Below are 22,098 nucleotides of genomic sequence, written 5' to 3' on the forward strand. Positions count from 1 at the left end.
TGCCAAGAACTTGGAAATCGAATAGGAGGGCGACCCAATGGCACTCACTATAGGACTTAGAAGAACACGTTCTTTACATCTTCGGCAACCCTAAAGTCTTAGTGTTAGCGCAACTGAACTGAACAGATTTTTCCGAACGCTCTGTTCGATAAAGGACTCTTTTTTATCAACGGCGTAACAGTTCTATGACCTCGCCAGTGAGGTCTTTACACACCACTGCACTGCTCTAGAATTCTTATTCGTCCACTGATGTAAAAAGAGCATTAAGACCGCCGCGCAAGAATCACAGCAACGCACAGACGCCTGTGACATCGAAAATTTTCCTGCCTTTCGTTAAGGGCGTTACTGAACGCTTAGGGCAAATCTTGAGAAACGTAAAACTGGAAAAAGTAGGACTTTATAGGATTCCGTATAGTTATGGATAAGTGCACGTGGGTGCTACAAAAAGAACGCTCAAAAACGACTATAAGAGCATAAAGGCAAGTGTAGAATGGAAGAAATTGATATCAGCTGTTGCGCAACATTCTTTGCAGCCGCGAGACCACCTATATTCATTTTGATAGGACTCAAGTAGTGGCAGCCAGAGGCTAATACCATGAAAGGCTATACAGAAAGGCAACAGAGATTGGAAAACGTCTCAGCAATTTCAACAGGAAGGACGAGGGTGCGAGACTGAATGAATTTGGTTCAAATGGCTCTGAGCACTATGGGACTCAACTGCTGAGGTCATTAGTCCCCTAGAACTTAGAACTAGTTAAACCTAACTAACCTAAGGACATCACAAACATCCATGCCTGAGGCAGGATTCGAACCTGCGACCGAAGCGGTCTTGCGGTTCCAGACTGCAGCGCCTTTAACCGCACGGCCACTTCAGCCGGCGAATGAATTTGGATTCCGGTGCAGAAGATTTGTACCACTCTTCCACCATTAGATGACAGCAAGAGCGGACTACGGCAGTCTAAAACTGCCAGTTGCGCTCGGGTATTCAAAGAATGTGACAACACGCACTGCGCGGGAACACACGTAAACGGGCTTTTGCTGACGTCAGTAGCGAGCCAGGACGTGAATCGGACACTCGAAGAACCTAGATCTCCTTGAAAATGTCCGCCGCAGATGGGACTGAAGCGTTGTGTTAAATGTGAAATCCATTCGACCACCGCATAATAGTCCGAAACATTTTATTAAGAGAAGGTACTATAAGATGTTGACTAATTTCCATATCTCGGCAGCCTTATGTGATTATCACACTGGAATCGTTTTCGGGAGGACGATGGTTCAAATGCCCAACCTGCCAAGCAGGTTTACGTTTTCCGTGATTTCGGTGAAATGGTCCATGTAAATGACGGGATGGTTCCTTGAAAAGGGCACGGCCGATTTCCTTCCCCATTCTTTCATAATCCGAATTTCTGTTCCGTCCCTAATGGCCTCCTCGTCGTAGGGACGTTCGACTCTAGTGGTGCTTCCTTCTTTGTATTAACAGGGGCGTGAATGCAGATATTAGCAGCAAAATTAGGATGCGTCTGCAGTTTTCCAGTGAATCCATCCAAATGGCAGTTATACTCTGTAAGTCTGTAAATCTGCTGCTATACTGCTCAATCATCCTACTGACGGCCATGTACGAATGTGAGGCATATAAATTGTCAGTAATACCAGCACACAAACTCAATGTTTTCATCAACGTGGCTAATGTTGAAGTCAGTTATCGCGACCACGCTTCAGATGATGAAGTGCTGGGAAGAAGTCGTCTACACAGCTTGCATAAAATCATTGCTGAAAGAAGACTGAAGCTTCAGGGAGAATGTTTTGCGTATGAAAGAAGGAGGGATCCCCAAATCAGCAGTGTTACAGAAATCAACAGATGGATGCAGAAATTAAACGTATAGATTCGAACCGATAACGGTGCTTTTCACTAAAAAGTAAACCAAAACCAAATTATACCTGCTTGCTGCTACGTTCTACGTAGGGTTACCGTAATCTATAGTCACGTATTTTCATGTTCCATCGATCATTTGGGTGATTAATCGTAGTAATGCGAAACGAGTCACCTTACATTCATATTACTCATTCATGTGGAGGGTAGCTGATGGTAAAGCCCCGCGTGTGTTAATAACCTGCACCGAGTTTTTGAACTAACTGCTATCAGTTCAGGAGTTGACTACCAGGCGGCAGGTTTATGTGACTACTAACTTATTGTTCCATGAAGGTTCGTACCGGTAGGTCACTCTACAGGTAAGAAAATGAGGTAAGTCTGTTTCTTACTACTTTACTACTTTCTGATGTTTCACTCAACATTGTATAGCCGGCCGCTGTGGCCGAGCGGTTCTAGGGGCCTCAGTTTAGAATCGCGCGACCGCTACGGTCGCAGGTTCGAATCCTGCCTCGGGCATGGATGTGTGTGATGTCCTTAGATTAGTTAGGTTTGAGTTATTCTAAGTTATAGGGGACTGATGACCTCAGATGTTAAGTCCCATAGTGCTCAGAGCAGTTTGAAACATTTTTTGAACATTGTATAATCTGGGGTTTGAAAGAAGATTCAAAGAGTTGCTCGTTGACATTACGTTACTTAACCCCCACTTCTGTGCAAAAATATTTGTTCCAGTTGGTCCCCAAATTCAACAGTGCTGCATTTGCTAGAAAAAGACGTAATGGGGCAAATCCCTGCAGGTGTTTTGGGGTAGATTGCCGCAGCTCCAACAATATGACGATAATTATAAAAAGATAGCCCCCGCAAAAGATGACAGTCAACGCACAGCGTGAGAATATCTCAGCTGAAGATATAATTCCGCTGTCTAAAGTAAAGATTTAGGTGACAAAGCACTGAAATCTGAGTTTCTAACGTCGACACCTAATAAAGAAGAATGGAAGAAGAATGCGTGGGAAAAGAAAAGCTTGTTACTAGGAAGGAAAGACGTGCGAAAGAAAGAAAAGAGCGTACTATAAATACAAAACGACGTTTGGATTTCATTATACCAGTGCCAAAAAGAAAGGAAGGAAACGGATCAAACAGCCAGCTGATTATTCTTCAGAGTCAGATGCAGACTTATCACATAAGAAAATAGCTCAGATATAGTTATGGACTTAGTATTTGGCGAGAATATCAGCGCACACACCGCTGCAGAGTAAAAATCTCATTCTGGAAACATCCGCCAGGCTGTGGCTAAGCCATGTCTCCGCAATATCCTTTCTTCCAGGAGTGCTAGTTCTGCAAGGTTCGCAGGAGAGCTTCTGTGAGGTTTGGAATGTAGGAAACGAGGTACTGGCAGAAGTACAGCTGTGAGGACGGGGCGTGAGTCGTGCTTCCGTAGCTCAGTTGGTAGAGCACTTGCCCGCGGAAAGCAAAGGTCCCGAGTTCGAGTCTCGGTCAGGCACATAGTTTTAATCTGCCAGGACGCTTCAACTTCAGCGTCATTCACAACCAGCATTAACCGTCCCTGTAATGACGGACCAAGTGCAACAGGTATGGAACTCCATTCCACAAACTGACAGTTGGCACCTGTACGAGACACAATGCATGCACGTTTGCATGTTTGCATTCAACATCCTGAGGTTTACACCAATCATTGATGTACCAGCACAGTGGAAACGGCTTTCCTCGCACTTACATTAACCTGTGATCTTGCAGTGTGAATCACTTAAATATGTTACCTAGACAAATGTACTCCTGAAATTCCATTACTTTACATTAATTAATTTTGGTGTTACGATTTGTTCCCAACAGTCTATTTCCTCAACAAGTGTTACACATCATTTGTGTATTACCTCTAACTATACAACGCTACGAAAGATCAATATCAGCAGCTCACTTCAGAAGGCTATGATGTCGCTGATTTTCTAGAAGGTGCTGGAAGTTTCAGTTACGTGTCCAACGGTAGGGGGAATCCCGAGTAAACTGCGCTCTCTTTCACGACGTTAGAGTGAGCCTGTCGATGATTAATAGTCGAGGACGACGATCGGGCTGTGTTCCAAAAACGCAGACAAAATATTAATTTTGAAGCATAATGTGTCTGCAAGTGATAAGGAGAAGTATTTGAGGAGTATTCGTGATTGGAAATTCATAGGAAGCAATTCTGTGAAGGAAACGTGGGTTTAGTCGAGTATTTTGTGCTGTTTGAAGATCGTGGAGTGTTACGTGAATGGCATTCGTTAGTAGCATACGGCAAAATAAATACTTAGACGACTGTGTATAAAAGCTGAATGCAGGAAGAGGTCTTGAACAATTTTCATTGAAGTAGCTAGAGAACTAAAATAAACATACCGTGAAATAGTTGAGAGGAACCGACTTACGTGGCCAAATAGGATGAGAGTTGTTGCATTGAGAGAGACTGCTGAGGGACTATAAACTTGCAACAAATGAAATAATAATCTGCTTAATTTGAGTGACTTTTTTTCTAGCTCAGAACAGTCATTACATATACCAGGGGCTTCAAAAAGTGTGTTGCACATTATTATGGCAGGCCAAGTAAGTGTATAACTTGTGGCCACACGGGCTACGTTCGGGGACCGTTTCTGTGTGGGATAATTGCTTATTTGTGTTTTCTGATACCAGTCACTTTTATTTGTTTTGTGTTTAATCTAACATACTGCAACGTGTTTCGAGCATATTCTTCTCATCGTCAAGCGTTTATACCCACAGAAAATTGCTACTTAAAAATAAAATGTCTTAAACTAAATTAACGTTGTACTTTCATTTATTGTTCGCTGCTTGTGTGGCTGTTGGGGAGTTTCGAGGGAGAGGGGAGAGGTGGGCAGTGGTTGGCCTGAAACTGATGTACGATGACGTATTCTACTGGTGTGGCGCTGCGTGTCGTTATTTATTATGATAGACACCGTAGCCTGTCTGGGAAACAGGTTTTACATCAGTTACTAAGGTGCGAATATCGTGTGGCACACTTTTTTATTTGACACAGGCTGTGGTGTCTGTCGTAATAAACAATGAGACACAGCTCCAAACCAGCAGAAGACATCACTGTACAATCAGTTTCTTGCCAACCACTGTCCCACTTCCGTCCAAATACCCCAACAGTCACACCAGCGGCGAACAATAAACAAAAAGTCTTGTGTTAATTTAGTTTAAGACTTATAATTTTACGTAACCATTTTCTGTATGCATAAACGCCTGAAGATGAGCAGAACATGCTCGAAAAGTATTGCAGTACGTGTAGTCACCGAGTCACTGTAAACAGCGGTAGGAACGCTCTATCAATCGTTCAGTTCCTGGACAAAGTAAATTCACTCCTTGGTAGGAACGCTCTATCAATCGTTCAGTTCCTGGACAAAGTAAATTCACTCCTTGGTCGTGGAGGCATTCGAGAACAGCTGTGTGAACGCCTTCATCGTCGGAAAATCTGCAATTGCTGCGAATTTTGTGTTCACGGCGACACGTTTCTTCCCAGTAGAACAACGCTTGCTAACGAAACTATACTCCGTACATTGGTTCACATTTTTGGCTGCTTCATTCTGAGGCACTGTGCATTAAATACTTGCTTGCAAGCCCTGTGGCGAGTAATGCTGGCCCGCATCTCGTGGTCGTGCGGTAGCGTTCTCGCTTCCTACGCCCGGGTTCCCGGGTTCGATTCCCGGCGGGGTCAGGGATTTTCTCTGCCTCGTGATGGCTGGGTGTTGTGTGATGTCCTTAGGTAAGTTAGGTTTAAGTAGTTCTAAGTTCTAGGGGACTGATGACCATAGATGTTAAGTCCCATAGTGCTCAGAGCCATTTGAACCATTTTTTGAGTAATGCTGTTTGTCAGCTAGTAATGAACAGTAAACAGTGCCAAATTCCATAGCGGATACATCCTGGACGACTGTGTATTGGCTTTAAAAGTGGCGCCACTGACGTCGATGCTGCAGGCAATTGTTTGTTATGAAACACAAGCAGTCAGAACAGTCATGGGATGCCTCCTCTTGCCCGGCGTCGTGCAGCACCTCGACGCTGCATGGACTCAACAAGTCGTTGGAAGTCCCCTGCAGAAATATTGAACCTCTCTGCCTCTGCAGCTGTCCATAAACGGGAAAGTGTGACTGTTGGGGTAGTTCCTGCACTAATCCCTCGGTTATGTCCCATAAATGTTCTATGTAATTCTTGTCAGGCGATATGGGTGGCCAAAGCATTCACTCGAGTAGTCCTGAACGTTCCTCAAACCAATCGCAAACAGTTGTGGCCTGGCGACATGGCGCATTATCATCCATAAAAACTGCGTTGTTGTTTGGGAATATGAAGTCCATGAATGGCCGAAAATGGTCTCCAAGTAGGCGAATATAACCATTTCCAGTCAATGATCGATTCGGTTGGGCCAGAGGACCCAGCCCATTACATTTAAACACAGCCCACATTATTATGGAGTCCCCACCAGCTTGTGCAGTGCCTTGTTGGCAACTTGGGTCCATGGTTTCGTGAGGTCTGCGCCACACTCGAACCCTACCATCAACTCTTACCAAATGAAATCGAGACTCATCTGAAAAGGTCACCGTTTTCCAGTCGTCTAGGGTCCAACAGATGCGATTACGAGCCCAGGAGAGAAGTTGCAGATGGTGTCGTATTATTAGCAAAGGTACTCGCGTCGATCATCTACTGCCATACCTCATTAATGTCATATTTCATCACATGGTACTAACGGGTACGTTCGTCGTACGTACCACATTGATATCGGCAGTTATTTACGGAGTGTTGCTTGTCTGTTAGTACTGACAACTCTATGCAAACGCCGCAGCTGTCGGTCGTTAAGTAAAGGCCGACGGCCACTGCGTTGTCCGTGTGAGAGGTAATGATTGAAATCTGGTATTCTTGGCTTACTCTACATACTGTGGATCTCGGAATATTGAATCCCCTAACGATTTCCGAAATGCGACTATCTCAAACTTCCATTCCACGATCAAAGTCTTTTATTTCCCGTCGTGCGGCCATAATCACATCGGAAACCTTTTCAAGTGAAACACATGAGTACTCTGACCGTAGAGGAACGGATTGGCGGTGGTGCCTCGCCGTTGACGAGGGTATTAGGGACAGAGTGCAAAATCGTCTCGAAAAAGAAGGGAGAAAGGCAATCGCACTTGTCCTTTTCAAGGAAACCATCCAGGAGTTTCCCTTAGGCGATATATAGATCCCATGCGTAACCCCAATCTGGATGGCTAGACGAGGATTTGAACAAAGAATGTAATTAAATGGTATTAATAGTGTACTACCTGGCTCTGTTGATCTAGCACAGACACAAGAGACTTCTTATACACACGAAGAGAAAAGATAAAAAAATAAAAAAGAGCGTATAACGCTTCCTTGGGGAATTCGAGATATAATTGCAGTTTTATCAGATGACCGTAATCTTTTCCTCAGCAAATCATGTATAGAGCCACAAAGCTGTCATTTCATAATGTTGGTACTCTGTGTATTTTCCAAATCCCTACTGTAAACAGGTATGACTGAAATGGGCCTATAATGCAGCAGGAGTGCCTCTATTTCCTTCCTTGTGTACTGGTGTGATCTGAGCAACTTTCCAATCTTTAGGTAAGGATTTTTCATGTAGTGAGGAGTAATACATACGATTACTAAAAAGAGAGCTATTAAATGTGAAAGTAACTTGACTGGTTTACAATCTGGGCCGGCCGAAGTGGCCGTGCGGTTAAAGGCGCTGCAGTCTGGAACCGCAAGACCGCTACGGTCGCAGGTTCGAATCCTGCCTCGGGCATGGATGTTTGTGATGTCCTTAGGTTAGTTAGGTTTAACTAGTTCTAAGTTCTAGGGGACTAATGACCTCATCAGTTGAGTCCCATAGTGCTCAGAGCCATTTGAACCATTTTACAATCTGGGCCGGAAGACTTGCCTTTATTAATTGACTTAGAGGTATATACTTTCAGATGAGTTATGTTAGTAGCTTTTCTTCACTCGTCCTCTGGATCTTTACTGCATCTTTTTTGGTGAAATAATTTCGAAAAATCGCTACTGTGAATCAAGATACTAAACATAATTAATTTACTTCGCACCCATCAGGCTTGATACGGCAGTGGGTGAAACGATGCCAAGCGATAGGATACTATGTGATGAGGAAGTATCTAAGCGTCTTAAGGGAGAAATTTACAGATTCTCCATCCCCATATATACCTTTCATAATGGCGGACAGAAACAACAAAACATGGAATGGAAATGAAAAGTTTACCTGAGCCGCGGGCATCACAAGGATGGACCGTATGAAAAACAAACATGTAACGACACGGCTGGGAGAGGTAGCAGTTAAGAACAAATTAAGAGAAACATGCCTTAGGTAGAAGCGACAACAGCTCCTTGGCAGAAACCAGCCTCTATTACTATCCAGCAGGAAGCCGATCCCCAGGCCATCCTAAGAAGCGATGCCAAGATATGTCAAGCAACCGGTGGAAAACTGAGACGGAAAGCAACCAAACAATTCTTCATAGCGTCGAAGCATTCGCAGGATAGGAAATAGGAAGAAGAAGTGTTTGTAAACTCTGTTTAATCCAAGTGTTATGATGTGACGAAAACGTATCATGTCATTAGTGCAGTAAAAACACTTAACGGGAACTAAGATCTCGCACATCTCTGTAAAAATAAAAGAAAATTGTAAAAGTATTACGTAATGGGGTGGTCATAAACAAATAATGTGTGATACAGTATGTAGGGCGCTGCAGTCATGGACTGTGCGGCTGGTCCCGGCGGAGGTTCGAGTCCTCCCTCGGGCATGGGTGTGTGTGTTTGTCCTTATGATGGTTTAGGTTAAGTAGTGTGTAAGCTTAGGGACTGATGACCTTAGCAGTTAAGTCCCATAAGATTTCACACTCACACATTACAGTATGTAATCAAATGTAACCGGACACCCCCAAAAACACACGTTTTTCGTATTAGGTGCCAGGTACTTATTATCAGAGACCTCAGTAGTCATTAGACATCGTGAGAGAGTAGAATGGAGTGCTCCGCGGAACTCACGGACTTTGAACGTGGTCAGGTGATTGGCTGTCACTTGTGTCATACGTCCATACGCGAGATTTCCACACTCCTAAACATCCCTAGGTCCACTGTTTCCGATGTGAAAGTGTAGTGGAAACGTGAAGCGACACATACAGCACAAAAGCGTACAGGCCGACCTCGTCTGTTGACTGACAGAGACCGCCGACAGTAGAAGAGGGTCGTATAGTGTAATAGGCAGACATCTATCCAGATTTTCACACAGGAATTCCAAACTGCGTCAGGATCCAGTGCAAGTATTATGACAGTTAGGCAGGAGATGAGAAAACTAGGATTTCATGGTCGATCGGCTGCTCACAAGCCACACATCACGCCGGTAAATGCCAAACCACGCCTCGCTTGGTGTAAGGAGCGTAAACATTGGGCGATTGAACAGTGGAAAAACATTGTGTGCAGTGATGAATCACGGTGTGGCGATCCGATGGTAGGGTATGGGTATGGCGAATGCCCGGTGAACGTCATCTGCCAGGGTGTGCAGTGCCAACAGTAAAATTCGAAGGCGGTGGTGTTAAGGCGTGGTCGTGTTCTTCATGGAGGGGGCTTGCACTCCTTGTTGTTTTGCGTCGCACTATCACAGCACAGGCTTACATTGATGTTTTAAGCGCCTTCTTGCTTCCCACTGTTGAAGAGCAATTAAGAGCTGGCGATTGCATCTTTCAACACGACCGAACGCCTGTTCATAATGCACGGCCTGTGGCGGAATGGTTACACGACAATAACATCCCTATAATGGACTGGCCTGCACAGGTCCTGACATGAATCCTATAGAACATCTTTGGGATGTTTTGGAACGCCCACTTCGTGCCAGGCCTCACCGACCGACACCGGTACCTCTCCTGAGTGCAGCACTCCGTGAAAAATAGGCTGCCATTCCCCAAAAAACTCTCCAGCACCTGCTTGAACGTATGCCTGCGAGAGTGGAAGCTGTCATCAAGGCTAATGGTGGGCCAATACCATGCTGAATTCCAACATTACCGATGGAGGGCGCCCCGAACTTGTAAGTCATTTTCAGCCAGGTGTCCGCGTATTTTTGATCACGTAGTGTATATGAATGATTGTAAGCCAAATAATCGGTTAAATTATCAATTTAATATTACACACTACTGCAAGCGATCGAGAAGATGCGACCCTTTACGTTAAAATATTAATCCGAAAGGAGGATGGGTATTTTGACCAATTTTATGAATAAATATCATTTTACACATAAAAGAAATACTGAAGGTTAAAACTGCCTTGTGTCATGATCAATATTACTCTTTCGCTAACAATATTTTTAAAGTGACGTTCATGGTTCTCACCTACATAACTAGGTCCATGTTTCACTTAAACTTACGTTTTTCAATGCTTAACTTTTTTTCGTAGGGAGATTTTATCAGAGTCGTAAATACTGGAGAAGTATACAATCTGTATCAAAACACGTTCATTCTCATGGTGATGAAGAACTTGAAATATTGCACATAAATTTCAGCATCAAATTTGAACATGGCTTTGACATGTCACATTAAATGGTTTCTTTTTAACATTCTATGAAGTTTGCTGGGGCATATTCCTCCCACAATATACAAAACGATATTCGAACTAGCCTTACTTAGGAATGCAGTAGTGATTCAAAATCTTGTTTAGAATGTGTAAGGAAACACAACTACTAACATCAGTCGTTCGTGGAAGGGAGAAGATGGTGATTTGATTTGATTTTCCGAAACAGATGCACTGTGCCAGCTACAAACACACACCGCTCCACCTGATTTTTCACAGTCGTCTATATATCCAGCCCATGGTTCGCAGTATTTTTCTCCAAATTCCAAAAGCTTTTAACTAAATGGTAGCATCAGGCAGCTGTGAGACATTAACGTCCCAATGGTTAAACGTGCATAATACTTACTGGCGCATATGTGTCTCATCAACCACGAAAAGGTTAAGTATAGGGCTATAAATAAAACACCACGTGGGTTCGTTACTGATCTCTCTCCAGCGTCTCTCTATAACCCTTGCTATCTCGTGCCTTACACTATTGCTTCTGTGTAAGGAAGAAAAGTCATCGTCAAATTTGGACAAAAGAAACTTGGACAGAATCGGATTATTATCGGTACTTCAGAAACCGGTACTCCAGAAACCACCTGTTGGTCTAGACGTCAAGTTCAAAAGTGCTTCTTCCATTGCAGAAAGTGTCGATTAAAATGGACCAGCGTGCGGTTCTAGGCGCTACAGTCTGTAGCCGAGTGACCGCTACGGTCGCAGGTTCGAGTCCTGCCTCGGGCATGGATGTGCGTGATGTCCTTAGGTTAGTTAGGTTTAAGTAGTTCTAAGTTCTAGGCGACTGATTACGTCAGAAGTTAAGTCACATAGTGCTCAGAGCCATTTGAACCAAAATGGACCAAACCTCTATGACAAAATCGACCCATCACTACTATCCAGGAAGAAATCGTTCGCCTGGCCATCGTTACAGGATATGGTTAGATAAGGTCGAGGTCGACAGGAAGCGACAGGCACCAGATCCGCGTATACACCTAACAGAATTCTATGGCACTCTGGGAAGGGTAGCCTGCATCGAACAGAATACACAATGGGAAAAACAACTGACCTTTCTTGTATGATCATCTTGCTGAGGTTAGAAACTTCTGTCTCTGGTTTTCCATATTTTCGAACTTAATTTTCTTTTAAATTCAACCTTTGTAGGTAGGCTGTCTAGGTTTTTATGTTGGTAACGCCACGTAGCGCTGTGTTTGAAAATCACTGACTGTGTTGTGTGCAGTCTGTGGCTGGTTTGCATTGTTGGAATTTTTGTTATTTTAGTGTTGGGCAGTTGGATGTGAACAGCGTGTAGCGTTGCGCAGTTGGAGGTGAGCCGCCAGCAGTGGTGGATGTGGGAAGAGAGATGGCAGAATTTTGAGAGCGGACGATCTGGACGTGTGTCCATCAGAAAGAGTAAATTTGTAATGCTGTATATCATGAACTTATATATATATATATATATATATATATATATATATATATATATATATATATATATATATATATTAGCAACTGGAAGATCATTTTTGCTAGTGAAAAATAAATACAGCATATATTAGCAACTGGAAGATCATTTTTACTAGTGAAAAATAAATACAGCACAACTCATTTGTATAATGTAAGGCAAGGGATAGCAAGGGCTGTAGAGAGACGCTGGAGAGAGATCAGTAACGAACCCACGTGGTGTATTATTTAGCTGGCAGTATTGGCGCTCGCTGTATTGCAGTAGTTCGAGTAACGAAGATTTTTGTGAGGTAAGTGATTCATGAAAGGTATAGGTTATTGTTAGTCAGGGCCATTCTTTTGTAGGATTATTGAAAGTCAGATTGCGTTTCGCTAAAAATATTGTGTGTCAGTTTAGTGTTGATCAGAATAAGTAAAGATTGAAATTGCTGAGTACGTTCAGTTTTGCTCAGCTGTTTGAAAATCAAATAACGTAAGAGGTTTATCAGCACAGTAATTCATTAATTTTTCCAAGGGGGTGTTTCACCTTCTACAAAAAACAATTTTTTCCTTTAACTTATCGTAAACACACATATACTTTTTTTTAAAGCAACACTTCCTCTTCTATGCGTCTTATTTTTATTTTTGTAAAAACTTTATACAAACTTTCTGTCGATTTTGTGTTTCATGTTAAAGCTATAGCAGCTTCGAGTGGACAGTCACAACAGAATAGACACATATGTTTTAGTTTTTGACTTGAAATAAAAAATCTAACCAAATTTTTGTATGATATTTGTGTAGAAAGAAAACGATACCCACAGAAAATACACATACATCTCGAAACACGTCCAGCTTTTACACAAAGGAAAAGGAAGGAAACCCTTGGATCAGGCCCTGAAGACCACTCGATAGTGGACTAACCGCCGTGACATTCTCAGTCATCCATCGTCGGATACAGTATGCAAGGATCAGCCCACCGCACTCTCGTCTATTGTTGACGTTCTGACCTTGGAGCCACTACCCTTCAATGAAATAGCTACTCAATCGGCATCACGAGGATGAGTGCATCCCAGTCCAGCCCTCCCGCCAACGAAATATCTCTAGCACTACCAGGATTGGAACGCGGGTACCCAGCATGAGGGTCTCCTTAGGCAAAGATTGATTATAAAAAAAAATGTTTGTGAACTTCCACACCTTCTAGCTGCCTTTAGTCTTTTAGTGCTTATTGACTGTCACAAATTGAACTGAAAGCAATCGAAAATCCAACAAGGGAAGGTTAAGAAATGTGACCTTCTGGGTAGTACCTATATCATGTCCGGAGTGTCCATTTTGATACGCAATGTAATCACTGGTCGGATACAAAAACGGGTTATGTTCAGTAATTAAAAAGGTAAAAATGAAATGTCGTGTGGCGAGGGCCCCCTGGCGGGTAGACCGCCAGGCGCAAGTCTTTTGAGGTGACTCCACTTCGGCGTCTTGCACATCGATGAAGGTGAAATGAGGATGAAAAAGCCGACATAAACACCCAGTCCCTGAGCGGAGAAAATCTTCAACCCAGTCGGGAATCAAACGGGATGACAAGCCAGCACGCTGTCCACTTTTCTCCTAAGTTTTTTTCTTTACCAGTGCGCCAGTCCAAGAATCGAACTCAAGACCTTTGCCTTTCGGGGCCAAGTGCTCTACCGACATTTGTTTATGTCATTTTGTTCTATGTTGTTCGTTGAACTTGTTCGGGGCGGACGTCCGATGACACCCGCTTAGGTTCTTCGTTAATCCAATCACTCAGTTTTTATGTCACAGAGGGTAGCTAATGCCCTGACCAAACACGCTGAGCTACCGTGCCGGCACGACTGAGCTACGGTGGCGGACATTAAGAAGGTGAAGAGCGCGCACATGCACCTGTCACTACGTTTACAATACTATTTCACTCACTCAGGTTAGCGCCATTCTGGAGGTTTCCACAAGAAAATTGCTAAAGTTTAGTTTGTATCTCATATATGACAATTGCAGTTTAATCAGTTTAATAAGTCACAGCTGCAAAATACTAACGCGAATTCTTTACAGACGAATGGAAAAACTGATAGAAGCCGATCTCACGGAAGATCAGTTTGGATTCCGTAGAAATGTTGGAACACGTGAGGCAATACTGACCCCACAACTTATCTTAGAAAATAGATTAAGGAAAGGCAAACCTACGTTTCTAGCATTTGTAGACTTAGAGAAAGCTTTTGACAATGTTGATTGGAATACTCTCTTTCAAATTCTGAAAGTGGCAGGGGTAAAATACAGGGAGCGAAAGGCTATTTACAATTTGTACAGAAAGCAGATGGCAGTCATACGAGTCGAGGGATATGAAAGGGATCCAGTGGTTGGCAAGGGAGTGAAACAGGGTTGTAGCCTCTCCCCAATGTTATTCAATCTATGTATTGAGCAAGCAATAAAGGAAACAAAAGAAAAGTTCGGAGTCGGTATTAAAATCCATGGAGAAGAAATAAAAACCTTTAAGTTCGCCGATGACATTGTAATTGTGTCAGTGACAGCAAAGGACTTGGAAGAGCAGTTGAACGGAATGGACAGTGTTCAAAAATGGTTCAAAAGGCTCTGAGCACTATGGGACTCAACTTCTGAGGTCATTAGTCCTCTAGAACTTAGAACTAGTTAAACTTAACTAACTTAAGGACAACACACACATCCATGCCCGAGGCAGGATTCGAACCTGCGACCGTAGCGGTCGCGTGGTTCCAGACTGCAGCGCCTAGAACCGCACGGCCACTTCGGCCGGCCAATGGACAATGTCTTGAAAGGAGGGTATAAGATGAACATCAACAAAAGCAAAACGAGGATAATGGAATGTAGTCGAATTAAGTCGAGTGATGCTGAGGGAATTAGATTCGGAAATGAGACACTTAAAGTAGTAACGGAGTTTTGCTATTTGGGGAGCAAAATGACTGATGATGGTGGAAGTAGAGAGGATATAAAATGTAGACTGGCAATGGCAAAGAAAGCTTTTCTGAAGAAGAAAAATTTGTTAACATCGAGTATAGATTTAAATGTCAGGAAGTCGTTTCTGAAAGTATTTGTATGGAGTGTAGCCATGTAGGGAAGTGAAACGTGGACAATAAATAGGTTAGACAGGAAGAGAATAGAAGATTTCGAAATGTGGTGCTACAGAAGAATGCTGAAGATTAGATGGGTAGATCACATAACTAATGAGGAGGTATTGAATAGAATTGGGGAGAAGAGGAGCTTGTGGCACAACTTGGCTAGGGCATGTTCTGAGACATCGAGGGATCACCAATTTAGTATTGGAGGGCAGCGTGGAGGGTAAAAATCGTAGAGGGAGACCAAGAGATGAATACACTAAGCAGATTCAGAAGGATGTAGGCTGCAGTAGGTACTGGGAATGAAGAAGCTTGCACAGGATAGAGTAGCATGGAGAGCTGCTTCAAACCAGTCTCAGGACTGAAGACCACAACAACAACATATGACAATTACTGTTTCTCATAATACACACATGATTATTAACCTTAAAAACTTCAGCCAGATTTAAAGTAATTGATACTTGATATCTAGCCTACCGGATTCCTATGGTCACAACACATTGTAAGCTACCGCTTCTATTTTGCTCTTTTCTGCTGATGGGTAAGCCTGCGAGCCGAACGTATAAGTGAAAAATTTTGCACAACGGATTTTATAACGCTAGTTTGTCGCCCTGACACTTGTATCTCCAGAAGGGTAAACTTATCCTTTGCTCTATATGTGACGTTAACTAGTCGTATGCAAATCTGGTTGGTTTCTAACCATATCCTCAGTATATGCTAGAATGTTCAGATGTCCTGCCCTACAAACACTGCCTCCACCAGGTGGTTGCAAACATGAAATACACAAATAAGGAGATAATAAAATGACAAAGGAAAGTACTAGCTATGAAATGATACACTCAGTAGTGCTAAATTCTTTATTCTTCTGCAGTTTACTGTATACAAGATTACACAGTACGAGCAACATTTTAGTTCTGCCTATTCACATTTGGTAATCGCTCTGTCTGGCACTGTCCCGTGATAAATTCGTGGTCGTTAATTCAAGCGCGGAAGACTGAAATCAGCTACGGAAATTGCAATTATATTTAGAACTGAACTCGCTTCTAGAAACGTGAAGCCTCAGCATAGAACGAAAAAGACACGTGATCAGCAATTTACTTTACTTTCCGAACCGCCGTTGCGAATGTACGACCACTACAGTGATCTGACGCTTATCGCTGCGAAGGTTCTCGCCTCAGCGAGATAACATAGATTCTACCTCACCAAAAGCTTCCGCAGGCTGCCGTGGAACACCAGACGATCCTCAGGCTCTCGCTACAAGTACTCCGTCCCAGTAACGAGGTCGCACACCTCGCCAGGACCAACCTCTCTCCTCGACGCCTCAGGAACAAGTGTTTCTCAGTCGCCACGCTTTTTCGTAGCTCCTGTTCTTTTTTCTTCCCCCTTTTAATGTGCGTGGCCAATCATGTTCCTGGAAGGCGTTCGTTTCAGAGCGCCGACCAATCTCATTTTTGCAACCGACCGAAGCTTCTAGAAGCTTCCAGACTGTTCCAGAAGCTTCCGCTCCGGCCGTTGGGAAAACCACCTACAGGCCGCCACGCGTTTTGTGAGCGAGCCGCTGTGTCTTCTCCTCGTCCTCGGCCACGTGGCTCCCGCTAAGCCGCGGTCCACCCGCCTGGGGTTTCCAGTAGCTTACGGGCGCTGTTGTCTTCAGCTCTCAGGCCTGCCTGCCACGCTTGTGTATTTCCCGTTCTCCTGCCAGCCTCCCGTCTCCGTCCACTTCACTATCGCCCAAGTTGCAGATATTCTGCTACAAATTAAGACCCCTAGCCGATGTCAGTATCGTTAATAGTTTCCTGTCTCGATGTTCATACTATTAAAGGGTCTTCTTTCTTGAGTGGTAGTTGTAATGTCGCTCAAAATGATGCCACCTTACAACATCAATAACAGCCTGGAATCGTTGGCTTGCATTGTGTTGCCACTTCTGCCGCACAGAGCGTTGTGCCTGTGAATTCTCATGTAGGAAACTTTTACAGACCTGTTTCAATAAAAAGACGTAACTCAGGCGCTAATTAAATTAAGACCTCGTTTTTGACAAGTCTGGCGACACTACTGAGATCTAGAACATATGTGAACTTCATAATTTTTACAAGATTTTTGCCGGAGTTATAAATTTGAAACTTCGTACTAATTACGAGTTCCAGAATGACAAAATTGTAATCAAAAGTAATTTTTCCGTGAATAATACACAGCAAACGAAATACGAAACACAACTTTGGAAAGATCTATTGCTGAGCGAGATAATTTCGTTATCAACGACAAAAAAAACAGTTTTTCCACCAGTTCATTAGCTTTCGGCGATATGAAGTGATATGTTTGATGCCATTTCTTGGGCGGGAAACTTTCACTTCTTTCAAGAAAATTAACATAGCTCTCGCGATAATTAAAATTAACAGATTTTTGGTTGTTTAGGGACATTATAGATAACTGTTAAAGACGGCAATTCCTTTGGACTCGCCTTTCTTTCCTTTTAATCGTTTATATATATAGGGACGTATGCAATTAGCACACTTAAATGTGATTGGGAAGGCGTTGTGACCGATATGATGCTTGCGAAACAGGGTTGACAGTGGTTGGATAGTAAGGTCATTGGTATCTAATTGCATGGAGTAATTTGTGATGACAGGACTGGGTTTGTGTTTGGTAGAATGTTTTGTTGGACAGTTACAGCTGCAAATGGGCAAAGAGAAGCTCACCGGCTGGAGACTGCTTTACTGGTGTCAGTTTAGAGAACAAGGAAGGGGGGGATTTGCAGGTATGTCTTCAAGGCTGTGAGACTCGGTTGCTGTTTTTACACACACGGTGGGAATTTGGCGACATGGCCAGCACGGTAGGGAATTCCCCAGCCGCGTATAGAGATGTGCTCTTAGTGGGCCACAGCACATTGTCCCAGAGACATGCGGCAAAGATTTTTTTACAACTTCTTTAGCCGAGTTGCAACGGAGTGGTCCCTGATAATCGATCCATTCTGAGGCGAGTGCAGTCTTCATATTCTGCAGGTATCCAGCTGACGTTCTTCCGTGGACCTTCCTAAGAAATCAGTATCTGTAAGGCTCACGAAAACATTTCGCCTTGATGGCTGAAATCGGCCAGTGTGACGGGACACCTGACACATTGTCTTCAGGATAGCCATGCCAAGTGGTTTCGCGCACGAGGAGAGAAACAGTGTATTGAATGGGAATCCAACAGTGACGTCAGAAGAAATACCCGAGGGCATCTGTTCACTGTTGCGGAAAGCGATAGGATTGGGGGATAAATATTTCACTGTTACTGGTGAAAGGCTTTACGGATAGAGGAGAATCGTGCGATTTGCGTAAAGAAGCGCTGCCACATTTCAGCAGGTAGTTTTCATTTTTCAAGAGTAATCCACGTGGAAATGATACTAAAGTGATGGAGGAAACGGATTCAAGCTGTTGCCACGAGGCGAGTTGTATTGTATATTCGGGCAAGAGTCCGAATTCAGATTAGAACGTCGGGTTTGGTCTGGAGATGCGATCACAGATCCTTGGACGAGAGAAGGAGACTGAGGTTCACCGCTAGAGTTAAAGCAGGGGCACGCTGGTCACAGCATTGCAGACTCCTACAGCTGTATGGTTTGCATGTTGAGCATTTTGTAGTTCCGGCGTATTAGAAAACTTAAAGGTGAATTCTCACTGTGTACAGTATGCACCTCCATACTACAGCAGTTGCGGTTCAGTGTACGCATATCATGCTAGTTTACAGCTTTGTAGTTCACTATGACTGTCAACCAAGGTAAACACAGTTAAATCGCGGTATCCATATCTAAAGTAGTAGGCATAGTAAATTATTACACCCAATCCATAACTTCGTCAATTACACATCAGTACATAATTTAATTAATTAAATAGATGCTTGCATTTAATTAATATTTATTTCTGTTAATGCATGTCACACTTGATCTTCGTGTAAGAAATCTATCGTTATCTTGAATGTTATCTCGTATACCAGAAGATATTATTCCTTGGTCATTTATTAGTTCTGTTCACTTATGTGGGACATAATAGTAGTTTTTTGGAGTGTGTTACTTAAGCTATGGCCCCAGATCGGTCATTTTTGCGTAAATCTTCCATTGTGTTTAGCTTCACAGAGGTGTAGGTGAAGGAGGTTCTTCGCCGTAGAAGGTTCAGAGGCACACGACTGTTACAAGACACTTTGCGAAGACACTTTGCGAGGTGCCGGGGATAGCAGTGTATTTAACACTAAATTCTTCTAGAATCTTCATATGGAAATGATGTTCTAAGCCCCCCCTTTTCTAACTCCGACTTTTTGCTGTTGCACATGGATTAAGAAGAAACGCCAACTGACTGCAATCGACCCTGCAAGTGGAGTAGAAAAGAGTTTGGCACCTGCAATAATTTAATTTGATAGAAATTAATTTGATCAAGGAAAGTTTCATTAACATAGTGAGAAATGAAAGGGTTGCTTTACCAATCCACAGAATGAAAGTTCTGTCCAAAATAACAATTTGATTTATTATGACTATACTCAAAATAATAAACAAAACGCATGAAACATTTACAATACGTCAAATTGGATACTCAAATAAATGCTGTGAAGGTGAAGTTGTCCATAAACTAGCTTGTGACATTTATGACCAAGTGGTATGTGGAGCCAATTCCTTGCAACTCAAATCTTAAGAGAAACACCCAGCCAACCCAACATTAATTGCTGCTACAGTAGGGAGAACTCAGACAATGAACACCCAAGACAGAACAAAGTTAGAAAAGGCGAACAGGCGCGCTCAGCTGAGCGCCAGAAAGTGTTTTCACAAAGTTTCTGCGAAGTAACGGAATCTCTAGCCCAGCCGCTCCGTCAGGCCCATGTGAGCGTGTCGACCCCGCTCTTATGACAATGTCGGCGTCTGGAAAGCATCCACTCGACTCCCTCACACCCGTCAGCTTAACCCTTTCAAGATCAGCAGAACCCGCCTGTCACCGGACCACCCGGGTGACGAGAGACGCTGCGTGGGAAGTCCGCGTGTGAAGGAATAGCAACATTTCACCGCATGCAATTAGAGAGGAAAATCGAATTACTCAGAGTAAGAAATATGAGAGGGGGCTCATGCCACCTCTCAACTTTTATGAACTGTAGCTCCACGGCACGATCCCGAATTTTTCTAGCAATTTTTGTGAGGCAGTTAGGCCAATATTGTTGAACCCACTTTTCCTTTAACTTCGGCAACTACACGATGCGAGGAAGAAACTGGTGTAGGCATACGTATTAAAATACAGAGATATGTAAACAGGCGGAATACGGCGCTGCGGTCTGCTACGCCTACATAAGACAACAAGTGTTTGGCGCAGTTGTTAGATCGATTATTGCTGCTACAATGGAAGGTTATCAATATTTAAGTGAGCTTGAACCTGTTATAGTCGGCGCACGAGCGATGGAACAAGAGAATCGTTCAACGTGACAGAAGTGCAACCCTTCCGCAAATTGCTGCAGATTTCAATGCTGGGCCATCAACAAGTGTCAGCATGCGAACCATTCAGCGAAACATCAACGATGTGGGCTCTCGGAGCCAAAGGCCCACTCGTGTACCCGTGATGACTGCACGACACAGAGCTGTGCGCATCGCCTGGGCCCGTCAACACCGACACTGGACTGTTGATGACTGGACACATGTTGCTGGTAAGACGAGTTTCGTTTCAATTTATACCGAGTGGATGGTCGTGTACGGTTATGGAGACAACCTCGGGAATCCATGGACCCTGTATGTCAGTATGGGACTGTTCAAGCTGGCGGAGGCTCTGTAATGGTGTGGGGCGTGTGCAGTTGCAGTGGTATGGGACGCTTGATACGTCTAGATACGACTCTGACAGGTGACACATACGAAGGAATCCTGCCTGATCACCTGCATCCATTCATGTCCATTGTGCATTCCGACGGATTTGGGAAATTCCGACAGGACAATGCGACACCCTACACGTCCAGAACAGCTACATAGTGGCACCAGGAACAGTCTTCTGAGTTTAAACACTTCCGCTGTCCACCAAACTCCCCAGATATGAACATTATTGAACATATGAGATGCCTTGCAACGTGCTGTTCAGAAGAGATCTCACCCCCTCATACTCTTACAGATTTATGGCCAGCCCCACAGCATTCATGGCGTCAATTCCCTCCAGCACCGCTTCAGACATTAATCGTGTTGCGGCACTTCTGCGTGCTCACGGGGGCCCTACACAATATTAGGCATGTGTACCAGTTTCTTTGGCTCTTCAGTGTAATATCGTGTATAAATCACAGCCTGTCGGGATTGGGTTTCGATTTGATTTGCAGTCATATAAAATCAGTTTGATAACCAGTCAGTTTTCTTATGTAACATTGTGAACATTTAGATCTGTGGTAGTTACAGTTGCTGGTGCGAATTTATGAAACCATGCTTTTTTTTTTTTTTTTTCCCCTAGCTGAATATTTTGTGTGAGTGTTTTGGTCTGTAGTTTCTGCACCACATGTTGTTGTTTATAGCGTTGATAACATCATCATTCACTGTTGGAGGGATTGCCAGCCGTTGTGGCCGAGCGGTTCTAGGCGCTTCAGTCCGGAACCGCGCTGCTGCTACGGTCGCAAGTTCGAATCCTGCCTCGGGCATGGATGTGTGTGATGTCATTAGGTTAGTTAGGTTTAAGTAGTTCTAAGTCTAGGGGACTGATAACCTCAGATGTTAAGTCCCATAGTGCTTAGAGCCATTTGAACCATTTGAAATATATCTGTGTTAATATAGTGTAGGTTTTGTTGTCCCAAGGATAGTTGGCAATTGATTCCGTTCGTATAATGATATGTTAGAGGGTCACCTGAATGATAACGAGAAGTAAAGCACGATTAAAGAGCGAAGAGAATAAAAAGAGTAGTTTTCCTAACATGGAATAGGATCAAAACAGGAAGATAGACAAGTCCGATGAAGACCTGATCAATTTTCGTATGGAACAGTCAGACAGAAGTGGTAGCAGTATTTATAAAGTAGGATCAGATTGTGAGGAACTGAACTGTGTGTTTTATGATAGTCAACATGAAGGAAGAGTTGGTTCCCAACATCTTGAAGTTGAATGC

The sequence above is a fragment of the Schistocerca nitens genome, chromosome 8 (genome assembly GCF_023898315.1).
Source record: "Schistocerca nitens isolate TAMUIC-IGC-003100 chromosome 8, iqSchNite1.1, whole genome shotgun sequence".
NCBI classification, from domain to species: Eukaryota; Metazoa; Arthropoda; class Insecta; order Orthoptera; family Acrididae; genus Schistocerca; species Schistocerca nitens.